This window comes from Haliotis rufescens, unplaced genomic scaffold (genome assembly GCF_023055435.1).
Source record: "Haliotis rufescens isolate VD_foot unplaced genomic scaffold, xgHalRufe1.0.p SCAF_7, whole genome shotgun sequence".
Classification (NCBI taxonomy): domain Eukaryota; kingdom Metazoa; phylum Mollusca; class Gastropoda; order Lepetellida; family Haliotidae; genus Haliotis; species Haliotis rufescens.
Genome location: NW_025964361.1, coordinates 21,253,864 through 21,280,497, shown reverse-complemented (window position 1 = coordinate 21,280,497; position 26,634 = coordinate 21,253,864). Strand labels below are relative to the sequence as shown.

General features: G+C 39.9%; 1 protein-coding gene and 1 non-coding gene across 2 annotated transcripts in view; one reads left to right on the top strand and one right to left on the bottom strand.

Annotated features, from left to right (window-relative positions):
- LOC124139830 overlaps window positions 1-26,394 on the bottom strand; it is a 61,698-nt gene extending 35,304 nt beyond the window's left edge. The window contains exon 1 of the mRNA XM_046507199.2: window positions 26,186-26,394. The gene's annotated coding sequence lies outside the window, so the exon portion shown is untranslated. The remainder of the gene's footprint in view (window positions 1-26,185) is intronic.
- On the top strand, window positions 12,652-12,725 carry Trnan-guu. Its single transcript has one exon. It is a non-coding gene; the product is annotated as a tRNA-Asn (tRNA).
- Window positions 26,395-26,634: the final 240 nt, after the last annotated feature.

The window sequence follows — 26,634 nt, the reverse complement described above, 5'->3', positions numbered from 1 at the left end:
ATTACCACAAACAAACACCCATTATGAATGTGATTATTATCTCCCTTGCATGAATTGACGTTTGCTACCAGAGGGCGCTCTATCCGCTTAATGATCGAGGTATTTTCGTGTTCGGTTCGGTTTCGTCACAGCCGCTAAACGAAAACTTTGATCCTGGAAAGCTATTAAAATGATCAAAAGAGCTTTGAAGATAAAACTGGAATATTTCTCCCAGTGGGACTTCTAAAATGTCTAGATATGAAATCAGGCGGAAGACATACGCAATATAATCAGTGGGTGGCAAAACAAAATACCTTCTGCAGGACAAAGAAAGTAATTACTATATTGCAGTGTTGTATTAAGTTGTGTTTCAATATAATGTATATGTAAATATTACATCCTATGTTTATATTCATCCGCGGTGTTTCTTTCGGACAAAGTATTAAAAATTACACTCTTCAAGGGAAAACAATACTACCAATCTTTTCACCAAAAGGATCAACTCGCGAGGTTTCACAGTTATTGCGCCAGCTGCACTTCATAGCAATAATAGCGACGAAAACGATAACGATTGGGAAGGTCTGTATTCATATTTAGTACATGTATAGTCAATGTTACAGTCGGATTGTGTATTGATAATTCATTTTTCCTCTCTCCGATAAACAGTTTCTGACGAAGAGTCCAGGGTCGCGTTCCATTAACCGATATCAGCCCAAGATTTTGGACTTATAATTACTTTTATACTTGAAGAAGAGAGTCTCTTGATATACGAGGGCTGGTCAAACAAAAATCAACAATTTCGAAAGTGTTGATTTTTCAAATTAATCTCCCTGCTTTTCAAATACACCTCTCCTGTCGATAGTGAAGCTTTTCAATTTCAGTCAGGAAGAAGTTTTCTGTAGTCACCATGAAAAACCCATTCACGTCAGCTTTAAGGTCAAAGAAGATGTTCTTTCAGTTTAGGAAACATGTGGAAATCACTTGGTGCCAGGTCTGGCGTGTATAGAGGGTGAGGAAGCTCTTCGAACCCACATTGTCACACAGCAGCCTTTGCAAGTCAAGAGGTGACAAGAGACATTGTCATGAAAAAATATAACTCCAGCAGTCAGCATTCCTCAACGCTTTTCTTTGAGAGAATCTCTCAGGCGATGAAGCAAATCAGGATAGTAGGCACCGGTAATCGTCTCTTGACTTTCTAAGTAATCAACAAGGATATTACCCTTTGCATTCCAGAATACAGTGACCATAACTTTTTTTACTGATCTTGAAGACTTGAATTTCCTTGGTGCCGGAGAAGTGGAATGGTGCCATTTCATGGATTGGCGTGTTGACTCGGGATCATAGTTGTAGACCCATGTTACATCACGAAATACGCCTCAATTAGCTCTCAGGTTTCTCTGGCAATGTCAGTTCTTTTTACCCAAATAATTTAGAAACCCCTATCACGTTCAACAGACTGTCACTAATATACACACGGTCTCAACAGACCAAATACACTTGCAATGAAGTACTCAAACAATGTACTAAACCGACTAGTTAACTTTGTTATGGCCCATAGATGAAAGTTAGTCAGACTTAGAACTTTTTTACCATGCCCTCGTATACTGTAAACGTAAGTATAACTTGCGTCAACATAACATTAAGACAACTGAAATGCCAAGTTCGCTCATGGAACGGAACGCAGTATGTTACAGCGTTTGTTCCATCACAATATTTTGCAACGTGTGTATACTATACATATTATTATTGTAATGTATCTTCAGTATCGAGCTTGAAGGTATTTTCCTGAAACTATTTCCAATTACCATTACTACACTAAACCTGAAATATCATCACCCAGCGCAGACATTCCACCAAGGCTCTGCGAGCACCTAGGCATTTAGCTATCTCGTAATGAATGTTTCAACCACCTGCTTCACAAATAGATGCGCGGGGATACAATTACCAGGCCGACTGGTGGTCGTTATCAAACACTCTTGGTCCGAGTTCGATACCCAAAAGCCACCAACGTGTTGCCGCTAAGTATGTTTGGCTAAGTGCAGTCTTCTCGCTACCCGACTTAACCTAGCAACCACATCTTAAGGAGTATCGAGGCTGCCTTGAGGATTGTCAGATTACGATGAGACTAAAGTTCAACAGTGTCACAAATTCCATGAGTTTAAAGGCCGCTTCTTGATGAAGTCGCACCTGTCAAATAGAGAGTGTTCTAATGTCACCTTGTGAAGGTGCTATCGTGAAGGGAAGGCTGTATTTACACAAAGGGTAGGACGATGTGCATTACGACTCGTCCAAGTGGATGTGGTTATATTATAGAGTAAGCCTACGGGTATATTCGTACAACGAATAATATGTTTGGGCAAATGTATGTTAACTGTTAACCGTGACAACTATGACATTTCTAGGTATTTCCAGATAGAGACGCATGTAGAAAACCTAATGACCCTTCAGTTACCCATTTTGTTAAAGTATTGTGTCTCATGACTCCACTCATGTCCCAGAATCCACTTAACATCGCCTTCTGACTGATTTCCGGCAATACACCTGAGACAGTTTTCGTTGGTCAAGTGATCCTAGAAGCAATCATTATGACAAAATGTCGTAAATGGTTTTAATCAATGTCCATCAAAAATGTAAAAATTGCTCATTTTGCTTTCACTGAAACTTAAACTTGATGAATACTACAAAAATATAAAAAGAAAAAAACAAACAGTTCCGTTTACACAGAGCATCTGTAAATATTTATCTTGGTAGTGACATAGAAGTTACTGCTTTAGGTGAACAGTATATGATTGGTTGAAACAAGGTTGACAAGCTAGCTAACAGCAAAACAAACCCAAGCCATTCACAACACAATTAATCTCTTAGTTTCATGCAATGCCATACCTTCACAGCAAACGGGAGATCTATCTCACTTGTTTCAGATGCGCTATTTTGGTGATTGACAGCTCAATTATTTAGAGCGTGCAGAGTCATGCACATCTGGAATATTGAAGGTTCAGTTTATGGTGCAATCTCACAGATATTTCCACTTCAGTAAAGGAACAGGGTAATTGAAGAAGCATGATTTATTAGGAAGTCTGCATGATAGTGTCTGTTATCTGTAAGGATTGTATCCCATGACAATATTAGATCTGTCAGGATCATCTGTGTAGCTGCACCATGTGTCGTTTTACCTGGATTGGCAATGCTACCTATACCTATACCTATATAATGAGAATTCTTGTATATTTTAATTTGTTTATACCTTAAAATTAATACCAACACCTGTGTCGTGTTAAATTATTCGTGCCAGTTTGATAATGACGTCATTTGAAACCATGACGTAACAAAATTGTACATCGCTAGGTTATATACTGTATTTATCAACCAAAACTGGCTCCCACAGGATATATTGCATTGGTGAGATCTGTTAGCAGTACGTTTACACTTAAGACACTGCTTATTACTGTCTACAACTGAAAAAGTTGGAAGAAAGATGTTGGATGATAAATAAAATCTCACCCTCGTGTCTTTTGATATCAAATATATCAACACTCGTTGACATATTTGATATCAAAAGACACGAAGGTGAGATTCTCTCTCTCTCTCTCTCTCTCTCTCTCTCTCTCTCTCTATATATATATATATATATATATATATATATATATATATATATATATATATATATATATCACATGTGCAGTGGGGCAGCCGGGAAAATCATACCATTCCTTTACTTATCCCTGGGTAATCGATTGGCTCTGACAGTATTACCTATGTCAGTGTACACAAACGATTTATAAACTGTATAGCATGTGAAGGGATCAAGGGTTGTAGCAAATCAAAATAGGATTGTCAGGTACAATGGTAAATGTACGTGCTATTTCAAATAATTATCCACGAACGTTAACTATTGTCATTAAATAATTCAATACCACGTTGTCATGGCAACGTGAAAAGGACAAGTGTGGCTGTAAGCTCAAACGGCAGACGGGTATTTTACGTGACACTTTCAATATGGATGGTTTGGAATACAATAGATTGCGTAAATGTGAGGGATTCTTCTGACTCTCTGCTTTGAGATTCATCGTATACCTGTCAATTTCAGGGCATTTTTTTGGTTTTAATCCTCATTTTATTGCAACACCGTGTTGCTGACTAAAGCACGGGGGCGTTTCATTACTGCATTTGATTCAGGATTTGCGAAATTTATGTTTATGTTTTATGACGAGTTTCCTTTATTTTTGTGGTAGTGTGTGGCACTGACTGCGTTACATTGTACAGAAAACACAAATAATCTTCGGAAATCGTGAAGATTAGCTGCTTTCCATGACTTTGGCTCATAATTAGGAACGGAAAGGTAATGTAATTACCATGGTTACAGCTTTCCTTGAACTGGAACGCTCGTTATATTGCTTTTGGATGTATACATTAAAACTGTCCACAAACTCAGCATCGGATTGTATTTACCTGCTCAGTTATTTGCACTACTAAACTTCCAGTGTGTGTACAGCTCCAGATGTGACGAACGGTTTTTATTGATTGGTGTATGTAGTTTGAGGTTGGGATGAGGTTAGTGTTGGGGTTGGGGTTTTGAAGGAGTTTGGATGGGGCTGGGTATGGTATGGGATGGGATTAATGAACGGTTTTTATTGATTGGTGTATGTAGTTTGAGGTTGGGATGAGGTTAGTGTTGGGATTGGGGTTTTGAAGGAGTTTGGATGGGGCTGGGTATGGGATGGGATGATATGGGATGGGATTAATGATGAGGTTGGATGGGGTTTGTGTTTGGGTTGGGATGGGGTTAGTGTTTGCAATTGGGATGAGGTTAGTGTTGGAATTGGGATGGAGTTAGTGGTGTGGCTGGAGTAAGATTAGTGTTGGAGTTGGGATGGGGTTGGTGTTTGAATTGGGATGGGGTTAGTGTTGGGAAGGGGTGAGATTAGTGTTGGAGTTGGGATGGGGTTAGTGTTGGGAAGGGATGAGATTAGTGTTGGAGTTGGGATGGGGTTAGTGTAGGGATGGGGTGAGATTAGTGTTGGAGTTGGGATGGGGTTAGTGTTGGGAAGGGGTGAGATTAGTGTTGGAGTTGGGATGGGGTTAGTGTTGGGAAGGGGTGAGATTAGTGTTGGAGTTGGGATGGGGTTAGTGTTGGAGTTAAGATGGGATCAGTGTTGGGGTTGGAGTGTGGTTCGTGTTGGAGTTGTGAAGGGTTTGGGGTGGGCTTTGATTTGGGATGGGGTTGAGTTGGATCCATCTGTCCGCTCTGTTCCATACACTTGTAATGTTGTCTTTTCTGGTAAGGAATATCTACTTTTAATCCCAAACTGACCTTTATTGAATGTTCCAAAGGTATCCTTAGACAATAATATCAATTGAGCATGTAAAGCACAAACAGCACGTCTGGCATTATTCTGACAATAGTTCAACCAGGGTGTGTCCGAGTAATTAGTTTGATGAGGTTTGACCCTTGGTCACATATGATGCTAAATCCATGGCTTTGACATTAATCTCCTCACATTTGACCGCGCTGACATCAATCAGTCTGGCACGTGCTCGCTTCGTACGGGATCTGGCGCCGCTCTACAATGATCAGTTTTTATTGAAAGAGAACAGGATTAGACTTGATTTAATTTGTACCGCTTGGCCTGGTATCCAGATAATGCATGGTTACGAGACTGTAAAAAACCTGATGATACCTGTTGGAATCGAGAAATGTATGGTGAAATATGTTACAATGGGACTGACAGTATATGATTGCATTCGTAATAATACTAACATGTACTTTGAAGTCTGTACAGATCTGTCCATATATGATTGCTTTTGTATTGATACTGACATGTATGGTGGAGTCTGTATATGACTGACAGTATATGATGGTATTTGTATTGACACTGATATGCATGGTGGAGTCTGTATAGGACTGACTGTATATGATGGTATTTGTATTGACACTGACATGTCTGGTGGAGTCTGTATAGGACTGACAGTATATGGTGGTATTTGTACTGACACTGACATGTCTGGTGGAGTCTGTATAGGACTGACAGTATATGATGGTATTTGTATTGACACTGACATGTCTGGTGGAGTCTGTATAGGACTGACAGTATATGGTGGTATTTGTACTGACACTGACATGTCTGTTGGAGTCTGTATAGGACTGACAGTATATGATGGTATTTGTATTGACACTGACATGTCTGGTGGAGTCTGTATAGGACTGACAGTATATGGTGGTATTTGTACTGACACTGACATGTATGGTGGAGTCTGTATAGGACTGACAGTATATGGTGGTATTTGTACTGACACTGACATGTATGGTGGAGTCTGTATAGGACTGACAGTATATGGTGGTATTTGTACTGACACTGACATGTCTGGTGGAGTCTGTATAGGACTGACAGTATATGGTGGTATTTGTACTGACACTGACATGTATAGTGGAGTCTGTATAGGACTGACAGTATATGTAGGTATTTGTATTGACACTGATATGCATGGTGGAGTCTGTATAGGACTGACAGTATATGATGGTATTTGTATTGACACTGACATGTCTGGTGGAGTCTGAATAGGACTGACAGTATATGGTGGTATTTGTATTGACACTGATATGCATGGTGAGTGAGTGAGTGAGTGAGTTGGGTTTAACGCCGCTTTTAACATTATTGCAGTTATATCAAAGCGTCACAGTTTAATGTGGGAGGAAAGCCCGAAGTGATGCAGGTCTAAGACGTTTACCACTTCGGTGAAACCCACGAGCATGGGTATGGTGCTGACAAACCTAGAAACAAAATTGGGGCGAACCGGGATTCGAACCCACAATCATAGGTTTCTGGCGTGCCCAAGGGACGCAACTCTGGACAGCAAATCGCGGCGCCTTAGACGACTGGGCCACCCGTGCCCCCCCCCCCATGCATGGTGAAGTCTGTATAGGACTGACAGTATATGGTGGTACTTGTATTGACACGGACATGTATTGTGAAGTCTGTATAGGACTGACAGTATATGAGTGAGTGAGTATGGTTGTTACGCCGCTTTTAGCAATATTTCAGCCATATCACGGCGGGGGACACCAGAAATGGGCTTCACACATTGTACCAATGTCGGGAATTGAATCGTCGGCGTGACGAGCGAACGCTTTAACCACTAGGCTACCCGACCGCCCCGACAGTATATGATGGTGATGGACATGTTTGTATCTACTCTATAACACCATGAACAAACTGAGGACATTTATCCTGCTATTCGCTCCACACAATAGGACATAACTGTAGGCACAATACATGCACCGCATGAGAGGATATCCAATAGCCTGACATACTCTTCCCAAGCGACCATGACCAGCAGGATGTCAGTTACTGCGTGCGCATCCTCTCCGGAAACCCATCCATCTACCCTCCCCGTCTGTCAGATAACAAAGCAACGAGAGCCTCTTTGTGGCATCCAATCATTGTTATCCTTGCCGGGTGTGCATCGATCACTGCTGTGTGAGCAGCCAGCTTCAGGTGGCCCCTTCCTACACGGGGAAGCACACCACAACACTATCCCCTTTTGTCAAGCATATTGAGTCAACGACTCCAAAGATTAATGATTTCATCAATGGGCTGACTACAGCTATGTCGATGACTAGTGTCCAGAATTCAAACCTTAATTTTGCATTTGGAGACCCCGGACTAACGGTCACAGAAATATAATTCCCTTTTCATGTTCCTGCAAACATTTGGTATTCATCTATTCCTCATACACTACGTGATTGCATTTCCATTTCCAGTATGTTTTAGTGGAATGTGATATCGATATAATTATACTTGATGATCCTTGCATTAAATGGGTAATACAGTACAACGACCTCTCCTGTCAATGTTAACGTTATGACTGTGTGTACCGTCTTCATTTCCACTCTAATTGTCCTTCTGCCATGATCTCTTACTGTTATGTTCCTGTAATTTTCAGGTACTGCTTTAACTCTTCCTGACCACTGCAAGGACTGCCACAACATTATGACATCCATTACTGTCTGTCTGATCACTTCCATGAGCCCAGTCGTCTAAGGCGCCGCGATTCGCTGTGCAGAGTTGCGTCACTTGGGCACGCCAGAAACCTATGATTGTGGGTCGAATCCCGGTTCGCCCCGATTATGTTTCTAGGTTTGTCAGCACCATACCCGTGCTCGTGGGTTTCATCGAAGTGGTAAACGTCTGATACCTGCATCACTTCGGGCTTTCCTCCCACATTAAGCTGACACGCCGCGATATAACTGGAATACTGTTAAAAGCGGCGTTTAACCCAACACACTCACTCACTCACTGATCACTTCCATGAGATTCTGGCAAGAGGCAAGCCCTGTCCCCAGTGTTTCGTTGCATTGGGTTCTTTTTGGCCCGAATGCGGTCGCTTATGACTGGTTGGTGTCGATAATTATTGTCATGGCGTGAGTATCATTCACACTCACTGTATCAGCCGAGTGCATACTGGCTAATGTAATATGACGGCCGTACATAATTCAAAAGTTTGTGGGAAGTTTAATATGTGGGACAAACGTTTTATAGATGTGAAAATCCTACACAATTATAACGGAAATGTTATGAGAGCTGAAACTACTGTAACAGTAACTCGGTTAGATATAGTGTCAGTTTTCCACAATTGAAATGCAAAATTAGTCACATGAGGTATTCTATTTTTCACTTAAAAAGTAGTTTATATAAAATACATGTAATAGCATTTTTACAAAGATATACAGGCACTGGAAGTTGAAAATGTATATGTCTTGCTACAAAGGGGATACTTAAAGGATCGAATCTGGCATCCATGATCACGTTCGTAGATGGGGGTACATATATTTGCTTACCGAGGCCTACCAGGTGAAAAGAGTCGTGAACAGAGAGGATCGTAGCACCTAAAGTAATAGCCAGGCCATAGTATATGTCACGTATGTGCTCCACGGTTTCTATTTCAGGTTCTTCTGCTGAAGGGAAATATAGTTCTTTTACTTCATCATTTTTTGCAACGACACACAGACCGTGTGATGGTGATTGCGTGCATCGTTTGACATTTATGTGACCGTCGTATTCTGCGTCTCCAATGAACGTGACTTTAATAAACTGTTCATTTAGGCTGGGGTTCTGCGTGAGGAGATAAGAGTAGTTTAGGCATATACCCTGCAAACTTGAACCTAGACTCTACCAGATAGGTACAAAACAACAAGAAAGAATTACTTGAAATAAAATATAATGTGTGGCTGGGGCTTGTTACGTAAAGCGACCTTATCGCTACAATTACCGTCTATGTTACGAACATAGGAATAACGACACTACAGCGTTTTGATCGCATTACCTAATAGCGCCCTGGGTGGCGTCTCGCTAATGCGGACTGTTCTATTTTCCAGATCGCATTGACTATATCTTTTGCACACAGGAATAATCTACTGCAATGTTTACTTCATGGGCTTCGAGTTTCGGATAATCGACATTTAATCATCTATGGCCTTCGAGCCGAGGTGTTGTCTCATGTTATAATTGATGTAACTAAAGTGTCATGGCTTCATCACCCTACAACCTGTGTTATCTATCAACTCAGAATCAAACGTTTCTGCAATTAAACCCACATATGCCCACTTAACTCAACGCACGGTGATGAAAAGAAGCAAGAATCTATAACGAAGTAATGGTAGAAAGCAAACCAGACCTCTTCCTCGTGAAAGAGCTGGTTCCACGTCTCTGACGCTGCGTATTTGCATAATGATTTCTACTATTGATGCTATCCTTCCATAAGTACACGTTCGATAGTTAATCTTAACCCACCCGACTTGCGGAGTTGTGCAATTTCCGTGTATTGAGTTTTCCAGGGCCCCATGCAAATTCTTTATTGGAACAGTGGCGGGTAATTAGTAACGCCGCTCGCTGAAGATCAGTGTAAATATATAATCAGACAGTTCAAAGATCGGCTCATCTACCCGATATTTTCACGAGGTAATGGCCTGTACGTGATACGCTCTGCTTCCTGCAGTAATACTAAGTGTCAGTACATGGAAGCAACTGTAGCAAGCAGGAATCTCACTTGATGAATTTGCGTTTACTAAACTCGCCAAATACAAAGTCCAAATATGTAGCTGTTCTTTCAAATTACCTTCGCTCTTTCCGAAATTTACTCACCAGGCTATGCATGATAAAATCTTTATTGTATGTCATTTTATAACGACAAATTATAGTTTGTCTACCGAAAACACTATTTGTAGACCTCTGTTTCAATGCACAAAATACAAGTGGTTCTGAGCCTAACTATGATGGACTGTGTTAAGGGTGTTCATTGCTAATTATTCATCAAGATAATCCCCTCCGAAATCAACACACCTCTTCCAATGATGCTGGAGTGCCTGGATGCCACTGGTGTAGGTCTGCTCCTGGTTGTGCTACATGTCCTCCACGACTGAAATGACGACATCATGATTTGCATGATACTTGCTGGACACTTCTTTCTGCAACTTTTGGAAGAGGTGTGAATCTGATTGTGCTACATCGGGTGAATACGAGGAATGTGCCATGAGTCCAAAGCCACGGTCATGCTCATTGTCCTTGTGGAACAACCCACCTTTAGTAGGTTTTCCTAGCCGAGATATTCTCAAGCAGTTCCCTACGGACATTAGCATTCTATCGGCCATTAATGGTCTGTCCTTTCGGGAGGTGGTCCACCAGGAGGACTCCTTTGAAATCGAAATTTCACTAATCATTCAGAACCTGCATTTTATACAGTCAAGTAAAACTGACGCAAATATTGGCCATTAGGCAAAATTATAGATAAATTATATCTAACACAGCATGGTTTAAGTCACAACAATCAATCGAATCTGTTGATTCCGAAAGTAGAATCATCTATCATGTAGTAGAATAGTGATTTCGCCATAACCTTCTCAACGATCATCTATACTCTTATGTAAGTTAGTAAGAGTTTCCGTTGTGGTTGCCGTTGAAGGTCTTCCTGATCTTGGATCATCTTCGAGACTCTCTTCTTTCCCTCTTAAAATCCCGTCCCCTGTTAACTGTGGCAAAGAAAGGAGTATCATCCTCCTAAGTTGGCGCCATGTCCGCATGGATGGTTGTTAGCCCTTTCAGTCGAAGTTACTTGATGTCAGCGCCGTAGCCAAGTTTGTCCATTTTCATCACTTTGAGACTTTAGGAAATATTCTGCCTGGTTGTGTAGTTGGTTAAAATGCAGTCCAGAGGTATGGAAAGTATTGTACTTACTGTTTAGGGAGTAATGTTCATCCTTCGTAGTTAGGCTCAGAACGTTTCAGCCATCCCTCTTATTTATCCCATATATGTGCATTAACAGTATACTTAGTACATGAGTTCTTCTGAATGTGTTTACAGTGTATATAGTCTGACTAAACACGTAGGGGAGAGTTTACCCAAAGATACACGCACTGCAGACATTTGTAAAAGCCTTTCCCTGTTTTGTTATTATTCCTCATTTATTACTGATGTAGCATATTTGTATATGAACACTTTTGTCTCAGGCCTTAGTTTGCATTGATATCTACGCTTAACTGTGTTGTATATAAGGGGATGAAAATAATAAATCATTGATCTAAAGTTACTATTCTCATAAATGAATGAATGAATGAATGAATGAATGAATGAATGAATGAATGAATGAATGAATGAAATAAATAAATAAATAAATAAATAAATAAATAAATAAATAAATAAATAAATAAATAAATAAGTGCTCTCTCGGTCGTATTACGACCTAAATTATATATTTGCGGTATGAGTCAATATAATGACGTTATGCTTAACTATGATGACATACGTGCGTCATTTGAGAGTCAGAATGAAGCTTTCCAAATGTCCTTCTTAGTCTGCTGTTTAATGTTTTTAATATAAGTCAGTCCAGCAGTTGAAGGGAGGCTACGCTCAGTCAAATTCGCATTCCTGACATCTTTTATCTAAGTGTTGTTTATTTTATACAATTCAGATCTTATCTTGTGTGGCAAACATAGTTATCATGTACATCATGGATACAGAGACACTAATTATAACGTCTTGACCTATGGTGAATTGAGGGCCAGAACAGAATCCCCCTTAATGACTTCCCCTTTTGTGATAGCCAATAAGCTTAAACTCTAATTAAATCATTGATATCAAATCGGGTGTCGTAATGCATTCCAACATAAATTAGAATGAGTTTAAGAGAATGATGTCAAGAAAAAGGTTAAACTGATTCCCTTTTCAGTGGCATTTTCACCTTTGATGATATTTGTCATTATCAAAGACTGTGTATGTGCATTGAAACGTACATGTATATATATAAAGTAGTAATTATTCCTAATCTCTATGCATAATAGATGTGGAAACACTGTATGTAAAGATCCGTTTCACGGATCATATAACAGAAACGTGCTGAATAATAAGCTTCATTTTTATTTGTGCGTATGTCAATCATTTAGCAGGTGAGGGTGACACTAGGTCGCATGTATATTACCCGGAAATTAGTATTGATTTTCTTTCAAGGTAATCATTGAGCCGGGATCTATCAGCCTCGGCTTAAATCAATCCTCGTTGGACGATAACGTACGTAGTAGCTAGATTCAGGCTAGCAGGATCAGCAGACAGAGACTCACCACATGCTGCTGGGTATATACCTAGCAATGTTTGACAATTATCTTTAACCGGACCCGTGTACAATGTCTCTGTGGCGCAATCGGTTAGCGCGTTCGGCTGTTAACCGAAAGGTTGGTGGTTCGAGCCCACCCAGGGACGTTGATGTTTTTGGCGTTACATACCATCGTGAATTAATCGATGGATGTAGAGTGGGTGAGATAGTTGGATTAAAAGCCTTCTTGAATAGTGGTTCAGTTATAATAGAAGAAAGCCTATTTTTTCAGCTCACAGTTGCACTCCACCAGCTTGAGCATGAAGTCGACATGTCAAGGATCACAATCAGAGCTAACATTGGAAACCATCGACTAGCACGGTAACCGGTCGCAACACTACGCCATGGACATCGGCGCCCAGACATAAGACCACTGTCATTTTGTGATTCTAGATATATTTGGACGTTTGACATTCTGTGAAATATATGTGTGTGTGAATATCTGTGCGTCACATTTCATATAACGGTGTTTCTGTCTTGCCCCTGTTTACATTTTCCGATGGTCACGGACACTGAAGTCAATGTACGGTTTTCCCATAAAAGTGGAAATATGACAACTGACTTTGAAAAAATCCACACTTATTTGCCCTTTACGCCAAGTGGAATCTGTTTCGGTAGACAATCATGGCTGGTTATTCTCTTGCAATGACAATTTATATATAAGGACGCCGTAAATGTAGTCTGTTACATTACGTGACGTTCATAACGTCAGACATACATTGTAGTTACTGAAGCTACCCGTACTACTACTAAACTGTTAACGTGTTGGGTTTCGGTCGGATGCATTCATGTGATAAGACGTAGGCGTCATACCCAGGTGTTTAAGGTTTCTTTGAATGAGGTTTATTACGCATCCTTCTTACCGCATCGTGTAGTTTTATAACAAAACGTATCGATAGTCACATAATGCGATAATATATAATGGTATCATTCACACTTTCTTAATCCTCTTATATAGATATTAAAACATGACCATACCACGTGACAAATCTTTTGTTGAAATAATTATCACTTACACATTTCAATACCAGGCGGATGTATACGTCATGGTGTGACAGACACCCTTCTCTCAACCACGTACATGAACGCATCTCAAACTATGTGGGTCTACAGTTCGGGTTATGCCCGACACTTTATTCCGTGCGTGAAACTGGCTGCCTGGAGTGGCAAGGATGTGTCACATGTGACAGGCTGTGTGGTGGTGGTATAAATAACGCTTGCCAGCCGTGACATGTTTACATAATTACCTGAGAAGGACGTCACGTCATCTCATATGATCTGGGGTTCATTAAAGTACGTCAAGTGAACACGATCTTCAATCGTGTACATCCTTTGTTTTAGTGACAGGGCAGAGATGGTGTGTAGCCAGGAATGGGGGTACAAGATGTATGCAGTGCTTAGTAAAGGCATTTGAGAAAGTGGTGATAGTGAAAGTGGATACTGGTAAGGGCGGGAGTGTCGGGAGCGACACCGATGGGGATAACGGTAGCGGTGGTAGAATCATGGGTTGTCGTATCAACCCAGCTTTCCCTGTAACGTGTTCATGCAGGTAACATTTTAAGGATATTTTATCGATTAAAGATTCAGATTCCCGGGAGACTAAGCCGATGCATATGAAGGCTGAACTGATGTATGTGCCCACACATGGGATGCACGTGTTAGGGAACCTTTTTATTTCACGGGAATAAAGAACACAGTACAAGAACAGAATCAATATGACAATTACGTTCCCTTCGTTGCGGGAAATACAGGGTATCCATATTACAGACATGACATTCAGGAATGATTGTGATTAAAATCACACATACGACACAATATCACAAATATTACTGAAACTATACCATTAGCTACCAAAGTGTGGTTCAGTGGGTATTTGACTTTTATGCAAATTAAACAAGTCATCTGCACAAGTTGACTTACAAGTAAAGCAGTTTTACACAGGAAGGAAATAACTTCCGAATCACAAGCCAGTAAAGATAAACTCGCAGATCGAAAAACCACCATGCATCATCAAACTGCTTTTAGAAAACCTGAAACCTCTATTAATCTTCAAAAGCTTTCCCCAAAGCTAGCGATCAGAACTAAACCCTGAAGCTTCTAATGTCCCTCGGCAAAGTATCGATCGTCTTCAGATGGCTCAGTAACTTCCCCAGATCGCAGGAAGCAGAAGACTTCACGCTGGGATGACAACACATGGACCTTCTAATGAACACCGACCTTCATTTATCTGTTTGTAATGCTACCAATTTGCAGGATCATTGGATGCTAAGGGGAGGAAAGGTATTATCTTACCTGTTTGAGTTTGGACATAACTGCAGTCATTATTTCTGAACAGGCATTATAAAAAAGGGTCCGATTGAAGAAAGTTGTTGATAATACTTTTTGAGAAAAAAAGATATCTTACTTTACCTATTATGTATATGATAGATACAGAAATAGCATGCATTGTTTGTAAAATGATACAGAACTTAGCAGAAAATTAATGTGCATGCAAAATGTTTACTTAACCTTGATTGAAAGGTATCACCACACGAAAGATTTTGTTTTATATTTGTCACGAAACTGTCTTTCTTCGTCTTCCCGACTGAACAAAAATGTCATTGATAGCCAAAACACAAATGTGACAATGTTTCTGAAATTGTTTTATGATATAATCCGGATGGAATTCTCGTACGTGACCTGAATGGACAATAATTGTTAAACTCATGCAATGTAATCACACGTGAATAAGAAAAACTATCATTTCAGAATAAAAGGAATGTTATTTTTAGAATTTGCCTCCTTTCGCATCGGTAATGTATTATATCAAGATTGTAACGATAACGTATGATAACCACTCCTATATATACATACGTCTTTCTCCCGTGACTTCAAGGCGGCCGAACACTACTTTAGGACGCTTTTACACGGAATAAAGTGACTAAATAACAATTACTGTTGTCAGATTTGACATGGTGAGGTATGACCACGATGGATAATGGGACGACTTCTTGAACTGTATAACAGTGTTGGCAGGCAGTACATTCCGCTGTCACGGTATATACAATTATGTTGACTGACGTGAATAGTTTAACTGTGTGCTATGTGATAGGTCTTTGTGATAGTATTATAAAAATACTACCACTTGATAAACAATGCCTTTGAAAGAGCGTTGAACCGCGTTGTTAGGAATATCTTAAGTTGACTTCAACATTCTCTGCCGTTGTGTGTCGTGTTATATAAATTGGTATAGGTATCATTCACGTAAATATTTTGAAGAGTTGTTTATATGTATAATAATACGGAGCAGTTCTGCTTGTACTTAATCCAAACTAGTGTCATGGGACTGCCTCCGTGGAGCGTAGAGCGTCTGCCCGGAATGCGGAAGGGTTTGGGGTTCGATCCCCGGCCGCGTCATACCAATCGAGGTGAAGAGATGGCACTTGATGCTACATCGGCATTAGAGAGCTTAAACAAGGACTATTCGGCCCGGAGTCACTATGTCTGAGTGAGTTATTCATGTTAAACTGCGGCATGGTATCTCAGTGGACTAGCACTACAAAATCGACATTAGTACAAGCAGTACACACAGACACCCGCACACACACAAACACAAACACACAAACACACACAAACACAAAAACACACACCCACCCACACACACAAACACAAACACACACACACACAAACACAAACACACACACACAAACAAACACACACACACACAAACACAAACACACACACAGACACACATACACACACACAAACACACAAACGCGCGCACGCACGCACACACACACACACACACACACACACACACACACACACACACACACACACATATCCCCTCCAATGTCCTGATTTGGCCAGTGTTGTTCCTTGACCTACATTTACAAAAGAAGTGTTCACGTGACTATTACAGATCGTACATTCAAATAGCAACTAACAATTAAAGGAGTTCTGGTTCCTTAATCCTCTTTAGATGTGTGTTTGTAGCGTTTGCAAATCCATGCCTCGTATCACATGCAAGGTGTTTTCATAGTAGCATGTCCAACCCAACTCAAGTTTGATGATGTGTGTAGTCAGACAAACATAGAAAATGTCAGTCCCGCAACCTCGTTTACAATACTGAGTGCAAAAACATAAGGAGCATCGTCGAAGAAAACATGTTTCTCGGCTACCCCTTGGGGTGTGACCTGTTTCTGACCATGGTCGCTGTCTGGTAGAGATGAATGACGACACATTCTCTGAATACCAGCCACATAACAGCCACAGAGTCTTATATGAAACTAATTAATTACTTTTACACGCTCCCTCAAAACACGACATCACGTCACATACATTATGCCAAAGAGCATCTTACCTACCTGTACCTATCTTTACATTAATTCTAAGTCCAAAACTTGTCATAAGTTTCGGTTCGATAAAAAATTCTCAACATTGCATCAGACAAGTAATCAATTTCTATCACGTTTCCATTGTCTTTGATCATTAAAGGTTGTCAATATCAAACTATCTGCAGGGCATAATACTACTGCCCAGACATAATGACAGTAATTATGACGAAATAAATGAAGCCCTGATTACTGGCATCTCGAGGCCTGGTCATACGTTGACAGTAATTATGAAGAACTCGGACAATTACTGCGGAGATGAGGAGGTCTCTGTCCGCTGGGTAAGCAAACAGCTGTTGTCTGTTTCAGCCCTCGTGTATCCAATTGCTGTTAACGTTGATCAGCTAATCAATATTAGATGACACGTTATTATATCGAGATCATGTCATTTTCGTGTCAGTTTCATTCGAGAGGACTATATGTTCGCTGAAATTGACAGTAACAGTTGAAAGTGGGAATTCCACAAATGAAAGAAGACGATGCATTTCGAGGGGCATAAATGAATGGAATCCAACTGTTTACATTCGCTGGATATTGTTCGAGAAATTCGGATATGTGTCTCAAAGTATTTCGTCATTTTAGAAATGTGTGTGGTATTTTGAGTAGTTGCCGGGCGTCACAACCATACGAGGCAATACATTTCCAAATATGTTTGCATTCAAACAGTTTACACAGCAATAATGTTCAGATATCACATACACATATATCTAATATACGACACAGTTTGTCAAGTCAGGCATCCATACAAAAAACCCGACATTCTGTACATGTATAATACCAGAGCGTCCAATGCGGCATTTATCATATGAGTATCTATCAACCCAAATCACTTACACGGTAAATGTATGAGGATATCAATATCTGAAATAATTATCCGTGTCTACCAACGGCACAATCGCCAGTCTGTGTATTGAGACATGAAACGTTTTGTAAATTACATTGAGCAAATACCATCAATTAATGACACACATGGTTGTCGTTCACCAGCGACTGCAGCTGACACATCGATGTTTGTCTGGGCAGTGATAATTGACTCTGGAGTTAATCCGGTCTCACCAATTTGGCTCCGATGCCAACCTTCTGACGTCTCTTGGGACCAGCCGGACAACGACTGGTGATCAAATTAGATAGTGATTCTTGTCATTGCTCTGATTTACAGATATATAAGATCTGCGGGATTGACGAGGGATTTGCACATTTCACAAGAAATTGATTAACTACATTAACTACATTCTGTTCTATATCATAAACATTGTTTATTTCAAGGAGCCGGAACTATTACACTAATGTCAGTGATGACAAAGATGACCTACAAAAACAGCAGATTTTATCATTTCCACTCAGTGACCATTTGTTATTATTTCTGCCACTCTGAGCAATGCATCCGACAGTTATGTTTGCAAGTTTCTTTTATCGTTATAAGTAAGCGAATAGCAGCTAACTGAATATAGTGGGTCGGTGGGGGTAGTCTAGAGGTTAAATCCTCACTCCGAATATCCGAGGTCGATTTGACAGTCTTAGCCCCCCCCCCCCCCCCCCCCCCGTCGTATTAGGCTGAAAGTGACAAAACAATTCATACTCACTCACGCATTCAAACTTCGAAATACGAAGTACAGGAACACAGCACGTCATCAGTCTGTATCAACAGAAACTAGTTGACACATTCAGTGTACAGAGACTACAAACACAATAATGAAGTAACCCATGGACATTATATTCTCTACACCACTGCCTGCGGCTCAAGTACTGATCACTTCCACATGTTTCATGTCACCATAACAATGGTATCCCGCGCTGCGGACCATGGGATTTAGGTTGATGTACCACGATACAACGACAAACCAAAATAGGCTGCCTTCATAACAAAACACAACAATAAAAAGGGTTTTCCCCTTACGAAATTCGCTTTCACAGTCAACTTCCTAATTTCACACAAAACGCTTTGCATGAAAACATGGCGTCAGGTTCCTGCCTAAAGTAGCTATTCCTGTCCATAAGCTCTCATTAGTTGGTGTCATTGGCATTGGGCATTGATCTTTGTTCCTCAGTTATAACAGTCACGTTTGCTAGTCTTACAGTGAGTCGGTAACAAGTGTTAACGTCCCCATTACACAAAATACTTGTTTCTCGCTCAATAATTTCCCCACCGAGAGAGTCATTTTCCTATTGATCCGAATGAACTACGGGGGGAAAAATCAGTCCCAGCGTGTAAGATGTCAAGTCAAAGATCCCATTCCAGACTTTCAATATCAGCCAAGCTCATGCAAAAGTCAAATCAAGAACTTCGCGAGTAATAACGGTCATCTCCAAGGGTCACACCGAGACTTAGCTTCAAACGAGATTCGAAGTCTCGTTAATGCTCTTCGCTGACAATTTTTTGTGGAATGTTTTTCACATTATTTGATTATTTTTTCGAGACTGGATGACATCTCCCACTGGGTATTAGCAGCGGAAAGGCAATAGTAATTGGTTTTGGTGCAACAGTGCTATATAAATTGGTTAAAATCTAATTCAAATTCAAAAAGATTTTAGTCGTCAAGCATAATTTGTTTCAGCCAATGTACAGTGTTAGCAATACAAGGGAACAAGATATTTTCAGCCAGAATTATTTGTACGCATTCGGTTTGCCATGCCTACTGTCAAATCATGTTTGAATACCATAGTATATATGATCGAGAACAGCTTTACAAGTACAATTGAAAAAGTAATCGTTTGTTATCAATCATAGTTTCCTTGAATCCGATTTCAAATGCAAAGGTCATCAAAATAATAAAGATAAATTATGCTGGGTCACATTTTATCAGCCATTACTTTCAGATTAAGTGAGTAGTGGAAACGTGGAGGAAATTTGACAATATTATCTGATCAATTATTCACGAAGAAACACCATATTTTACCTCCTCCAGATTTCTAGATTTACACATGGGCGATTTGATTAAACTTGAATCTGTGTAGCTGTCTGTTTCCTGCATACCAGCAGTCCCGCTTGCTCTGTGGACTGTAGTCATGAGTGCGACAGTATTGATTATGCTTGGATGAATTAGCGCACGTTACTTAAGTGAAGCAGCAGTTTACATAGAGACCACCTGATGATTAGACGCAGTAGCTGCACTTGCATCTGTACCTTGAGGAGGGGAATGGAGGACGTGATTGAGAAACAATTAGGTTACGTATTTTCTGAAAACACATCTCTTGCGTTTTCTATTTCAGCACATTCTTACTATATTAACGGGACACTTAAGCTCGTTTGTTTTAGAATAAATATCACATGCATGCCATACATGTACCTATACATTGGAATGGATGAGATGGCGATTTCTGTATGAACATGGAATAAATTATACATGTTTAACTGGGCGAATGTGAAAGATGTGAAACTATATTGAAAAGGCGAAGTGACTGTGGTCCAAAGCGTGTACTGACCTCAGAAGAAAAATTCGAAGTTTGTCCTGAGCTGAGGTTTGAAATGTTACGTTTCGAAGAGCGAAATATAACTCCTTTATTACCACTTCACAACGATACCTTGTGAATTGTGATTATTATCAAATGCATTTCATAAAAAATGAAACAGTTTGACAAGGATCACATTCACCGTATCTAAATGCCATCAGGAGATTCATCCGTATTACCGGCTAAAATTGATTTTCATATGACATTACACAATATGATCTCCCAGAGCTGAACCAGACTTCTGAAGGATACTATATGATTGCAGTCATAAGCCAACATAAATAGGTCTGTGCATGCAAAGTACAAATGTATTTGTACGCTTTACCTAAAAGCCGAAAGCATTGCCAGCAATCAATTCACTAATAGTATATACAAAACCGAGTAGCAATGCATTTGATCAGGGACATCCGCGAAGTAATATGTGCATTGACGGGTAATGATGTGTCAGATTGACACCTTTTGACAGTATCAAGAAACTCCGCTACCTACTGTTTTCAGATCTCACTGAAGAGGAGAAATGATCTGTACATATGCTTTAATATGAAACGGATGTAGTATTTTCTATCAACGTTTGAGTGAATGGGTGACGCCACATTGAACCGGATTTCAGTATATAACCATGTGTCAACTCAATGTGGCAGAAAAACCATAAGTGATGTAGGTTTAGCACTTGAGTTTAACATACGAGGGTGGATAACGTGCTGACAAATTAGCCAAGGATCATTATTAATGTGAATCTTGAATTCGAACCCATGGTCATAATGTCCTGGCACGCCTAAAGGGCGTTACTCACCACTTCGTATTGCGTAGTTTACGCCGATTGGGCCACCCTTGCCCTAGCCCTATGTCTATATGTTACACAACAGCACCTACTCTTTGGTGCTGTTGTGTAACATATAGACATAGGGCAAGGGTGGACAAAAAAAGGAACAGCATTACTCTTCTGCGAATGAACATGCACAGGAAAGGGTCATGTCAGTATACATCTATTTACAAATATTTCAGTGGCACGTCCAGATACAACGGCAAATGAGGTGGCAGTGATGGTGTGAGCCATCAACAAGCCGTGTCGTAGAGATGTCCCCAAGGGAACCCTAGATGAAGCTAGTTCAGCTTGTCTGGCAGGTATTAGCAGGGATATTGGCTTCAATGGCGACCAGGACAAGGAACTATCCTCGCTAAGCCAGCCTGGAATTGATGTGTCCAAATGAATATTTTACACTTGAATCTTGGGTTTAACCATTCTTAGAGGCGTCATGTCCCATTCCTGTCACTGACAGGATCAAACAATATCAATCCAACCTCTCCTTCTATCCACAGGTGTTATCTTCATCGATATTATTCACTATCAATTGCATTAATTTTCAAAAAGGGTTAATGGCCATGGGAAAGAAAAGGACTTATATTTGGTGCAACTTTGAATGATCTATAAAACATTTCCTGATCAAGAAGGCGAATATGTATTTAGAAACGAATGTAAGAAATTGTAAGATGTCAGACTAAAAATTGGAAAAAAGATCCTTTATATTGTATTATTCACTTTCGCATTTTGTCACTGAAACATTCCATCTAGATCTCGTTCAGTATTCGTGATACGGATGCACAGCTTCTCCAGTTATCAGTTTGAAAAAAGTTTCATTTTAAATTTAGTTTTCCCGATATGCACTTGTGCTTCTCGCTCGACAGCAATAAAGATCAATTAAGTGTCATTATCTCCAGCAACATAATGTGAAATCTATAACCATCAACTACAATGGCATGGCTCTGAGTACTGATCGACATATCGGCACTTGACACGTACAATATTATTTCTGTTGCAGATTCTCGAATTCCTTCTCATGGTTTATTCTACCAATGAACATAATTAAAGCAGCATGTAGATGACACACGCATACGATCACTTCTTGACTAATTTCTTGGAAACGAAGTGCAATGAATGGTTTCAAACTGTTGAAATATATAAGCCACTTACAGAATGATGGTAAATGAATCATTTTCTTATAGACACAAGATATATTTGCATTAAAAAATCGTTCCAAAAAGGCAATATATTTTCTATTCAACCTTCATAAATTCCACAAGTTTTTTATATTAACAAGACATTTAGACACGTTTTTCAATCTAAATGTTCTCTGAACGTAGTAGGATTTCAACTTTAACACTTCTATTTCCAGAAACAGTACATGCCCAAGAATAGTAAGAATAACCCAGTGTGAAAATAACCCTGCCTGAGATGGCAACGTGATACTGTATCGGAGGAACTCGATCACAACATGACACATCTTAAATCACAGTGGTATAACCGTGTTAATCCTGCGGGGATCTGTACGGTTTATTAAAGGATGTTTACAAATCCCCTAATCCCTCTTGTGCTTTGGAAGGATCGTTGCATCCCTCTTTACGGTTGATCCCAAAGGCGTCGGGAAACACAGGTCGCTTCAGACGTAGACAATCCTGTCTGTTTAGTAGCTACAAGAGATATTTCTACAGTTCCTACGTGCTACAATTACTTATATGTCAGAATGGGATTCCTTTGAGAAAACTAACTTTGTATTAATTGTCTTGTTGCTCTGAAGATTTGAGACAAGCAAGTGACAGTGATTATTTTGCGCAAGGAGTGATCATCTAAGCGTTATACGCTTTCTGTTGGCGAATTATGTAAATACATCATGTATGGCCATGGGTGTGTAACTGATCGGAAAGAATTGACAGTTCTTCTAATGCCTCATATGAAACCTCGATGAAATATCAACATGATATAATAAATCATTATTTTAAAATATTATTTATATGTATTGCTTAATGGTTGTTTTATGTGTCATGGCGAAACACATTGTGCGAATTCCAAACATGTACTTAATTTCCCCTCTCCCCTGGTGATTAGTGTACCAGTCCACAACAGTGCAACAGTTAAAGCAAACCAGTGGATGATAGCTTCACTATAAATGCCTCCGAACACGACCAGTCAGGTTAATGTGGAAGTATCACTACAAAATGACCTCACCCGGAGAGCCTCCTTGACATATCCCTTGAATGAACATGAGTTTTTAAATCCCTATTCTTACATTTAATTGAACGGTTTAACGTAGCGTGGCAACCATTCATGGACGTAACGATTTAAAGTTTCTTGGCAGGAGTACTGATGTGCGGCGTTTGGCAACAAACAAACATTCCCTTTTTTGTTCAAATAGTGTGAATGGTGGGTGCCCCCGGTAGAACAGGACATTCTTAATTATCCTTTTCGCGAACACCTGATGTCATCACTGATTTTCAGTGATCCATTTATATATTTGTCACCACTATTTTGCCCTTTACCCCCAATGGAATCTGTTTCGGCAGATAATCGAGATATTTTCTGGCGTTGACGTTTTTTATTAAGAAAATGGAAATTATTGACGTCATTCATTAGGGGAAAACCAGTCTGTTTTAATAGTTAGATACCGGTCTCGTCTAGCAACATGTTTTCATGACCCAATCCGTATTGCATCATGTGCAGTGAGACTCAGGGCCCATGTGTAACTCAATACTCGGCAGATACCGACTGAACAATGACATTGTTGGAATCACGAACATGCTGAAACGTAGCCTTTGGTACAGCACACGTCGGAGGAAGGAGGATCTCGAAATACCGTCATCAGCCAGCACTCAGACTAATGTATGGCTCTGGTGTGTGTGACCGGTCTTAGAACAGCTGATTACATGATTGAAATAATGTAATGAAATATAGTTGGATTACTCTAGTCTACTTTAGATTAGACTTTATGCCAGCGTGCAAATAATCAATAACATTTGCAATCTTTTTAATGTCCCGGTAGTCATATATGCTACATAAACTACTATATTTGACTTCAAAATGAATAGTTTCATAAGGTTGATATATAATTAACTAATGCAGATGCAAGGGACAATGACTAATCATTAATAATGATAATAATAATAATAATAATAATAATACCAAGTTGTCTGACTCCCCATTGTTCTCGGTGCCTTAGGTTTGATACCTCCCAATCTGTTGACTGACATTGGGAGAGTATCCGGGTACCAGGCTACCAGTGATACAGCCCTTCTGACAATTTGAGTAATGCAGAAGGCTGCAGTATTGGGGAGTCTTCACATTCTCCGAAAAGATCTGGGTAGGTTTGACTAGGCAGCGCTTCCTGGGAGGAGTCCCATTCGCTGTTTGGCCTGCGTATAGAGGGGGCAAGGGCCCTGAGCTGATGATGAGCCTAACCAGCCTGACTGTGCCAGGATCACCAAAACCAAACCAAACCAAACATTTTTATATTTCAATCTGTAATAATAATAATAATAATAATAATAATAATAATAATAATAATAATAATACATTGCAATAACCAAAACTTATTATGTTTTATTCATGATAATATACAAATGAATAGTTACTATTCATGTATTACTGGTATCACTCAAAAGCACCGAGAACGCATTGATCGATTATTGCAGTTTCAATAACCTAATATAATGTTGATTTTAATTCAAGATAAATATTCCAGTCCAGAATATAAAGAGACCAGACCATATAACTTCGCTGTCGTATTCTATCGATGGATTACAAGACTGACAAAGAAGAAACTAATATTGAACGAAGTAAGGGTAAAGGTTTCATGGGAATGGTTGTAATCACTGAGCAATCGACCAAATCTCAAGAACGTGATTTGCACGCTCTTACGTTCAAAGAATATTGATCACGATGTGAACAAAGACATATTTGATCAGTTCCTGAAACAATCAGTTTTCCGATTTGTGCACATCTACCACATGATGAAACCAGCTGTGATCGGGTGTGTCGTCCTGGTAATATCAGCATATTTCCACTTTGGTACGGATGTCATATCTAAGCTCGGTAATTGAAGAGACAAAGTTGTTCCACATATGTCTCCAATGTTGTGTCAACAACAGCGGACATTTATTATCACATGTACAATAATTTAGGATTAATGTTGAAGGGTTTGAACAACCACCTTGCCCTTAGCTATCACTGGAACTCCAGTCGTCTTTGTTTATGAACTGATGCCTTTATTGGATCATGGTTTCACACGAAACGTCAGAGGAGTAACTTACCGATTTGAAACAATGTCTTCCATTCGGGTTAACTTATAAGTGAATAATAAATAAATACAAGAATATATCTCACCTTATTGTTTTTTTTCATTAACTATTAAAACAATGAATCTTCGAGAGAAATGTCGCAGTAAAATATGTGTTGATGCAGAGGCAACACACACGCACGCGTGTTGTTGGGTGATTGACAACTTCCAGGATCCAGTCTGCATTTAACAATGGCTAATTATTACGCCCTGTTTGTCATTTCCTATGCGAGGTTAAGTTTTGTCCATGGTAAATGTATATTACTACTACCATTTTTATGAGATGCAGCTGTAATTAATGATGGAATCCACACTGCTAGAGCAACACCTGTGAGAACGTCCCGCCTCATAAACATCTGTCATACAAAACATCGCACATACCTGCCAGAAAGAGGGAGATAGATGCACACACTTCATCACTCTAGTGCCTGGCAGACATACATGACAGACAAAGCTTGTTCATTTCACCTGTACATACAGGAACATCGCGACGACTGCGATGCGCGCCCCTAGGCTGAACCCATGACTTAAAATCGATACATTCAGATCTAATCTCATTAAAATGACACTGTTAATGTGAAAAATATTTTAAAAACTAACGAAAAATTGAAATAGAATATTCGTCATGTTTCTCACCTGGTGTGAAAGTTAGAAATCCATCACCTGTTGTCTCTGTCAGTGTGTATCGCAGAGAAATGTACATGCCCTGTCACATGGAACCATGGTCAGGGTTGCTGCTATCGACAACTAACGATGCCCGCGCATGCTCACTCGGCACGAGTTGCTCCCCGGTTGAGCTGTTTCATTCAGCCGTGCACAGACGGATGAATTATTGACACTTGCAGACAGCTCACCTGTACTCGAAGTACAGTTCGGTTGTACACTGCACTACAATGGAAACTCCCTCGTAGACGAGGCACGTGATATCATGCGATGATGTGATTGGTCCCTTTTATTGATTCCTCAGAGTTTGGCTTCTGCTAAGGTGTCTGGGTGGCACTGGTACGTCGTTGTATTAAACCGCCGGGTTTAGACAAAGAGAATTGGATTTTGATTTTACTGTTTGGGGGCTTAATTATAACACT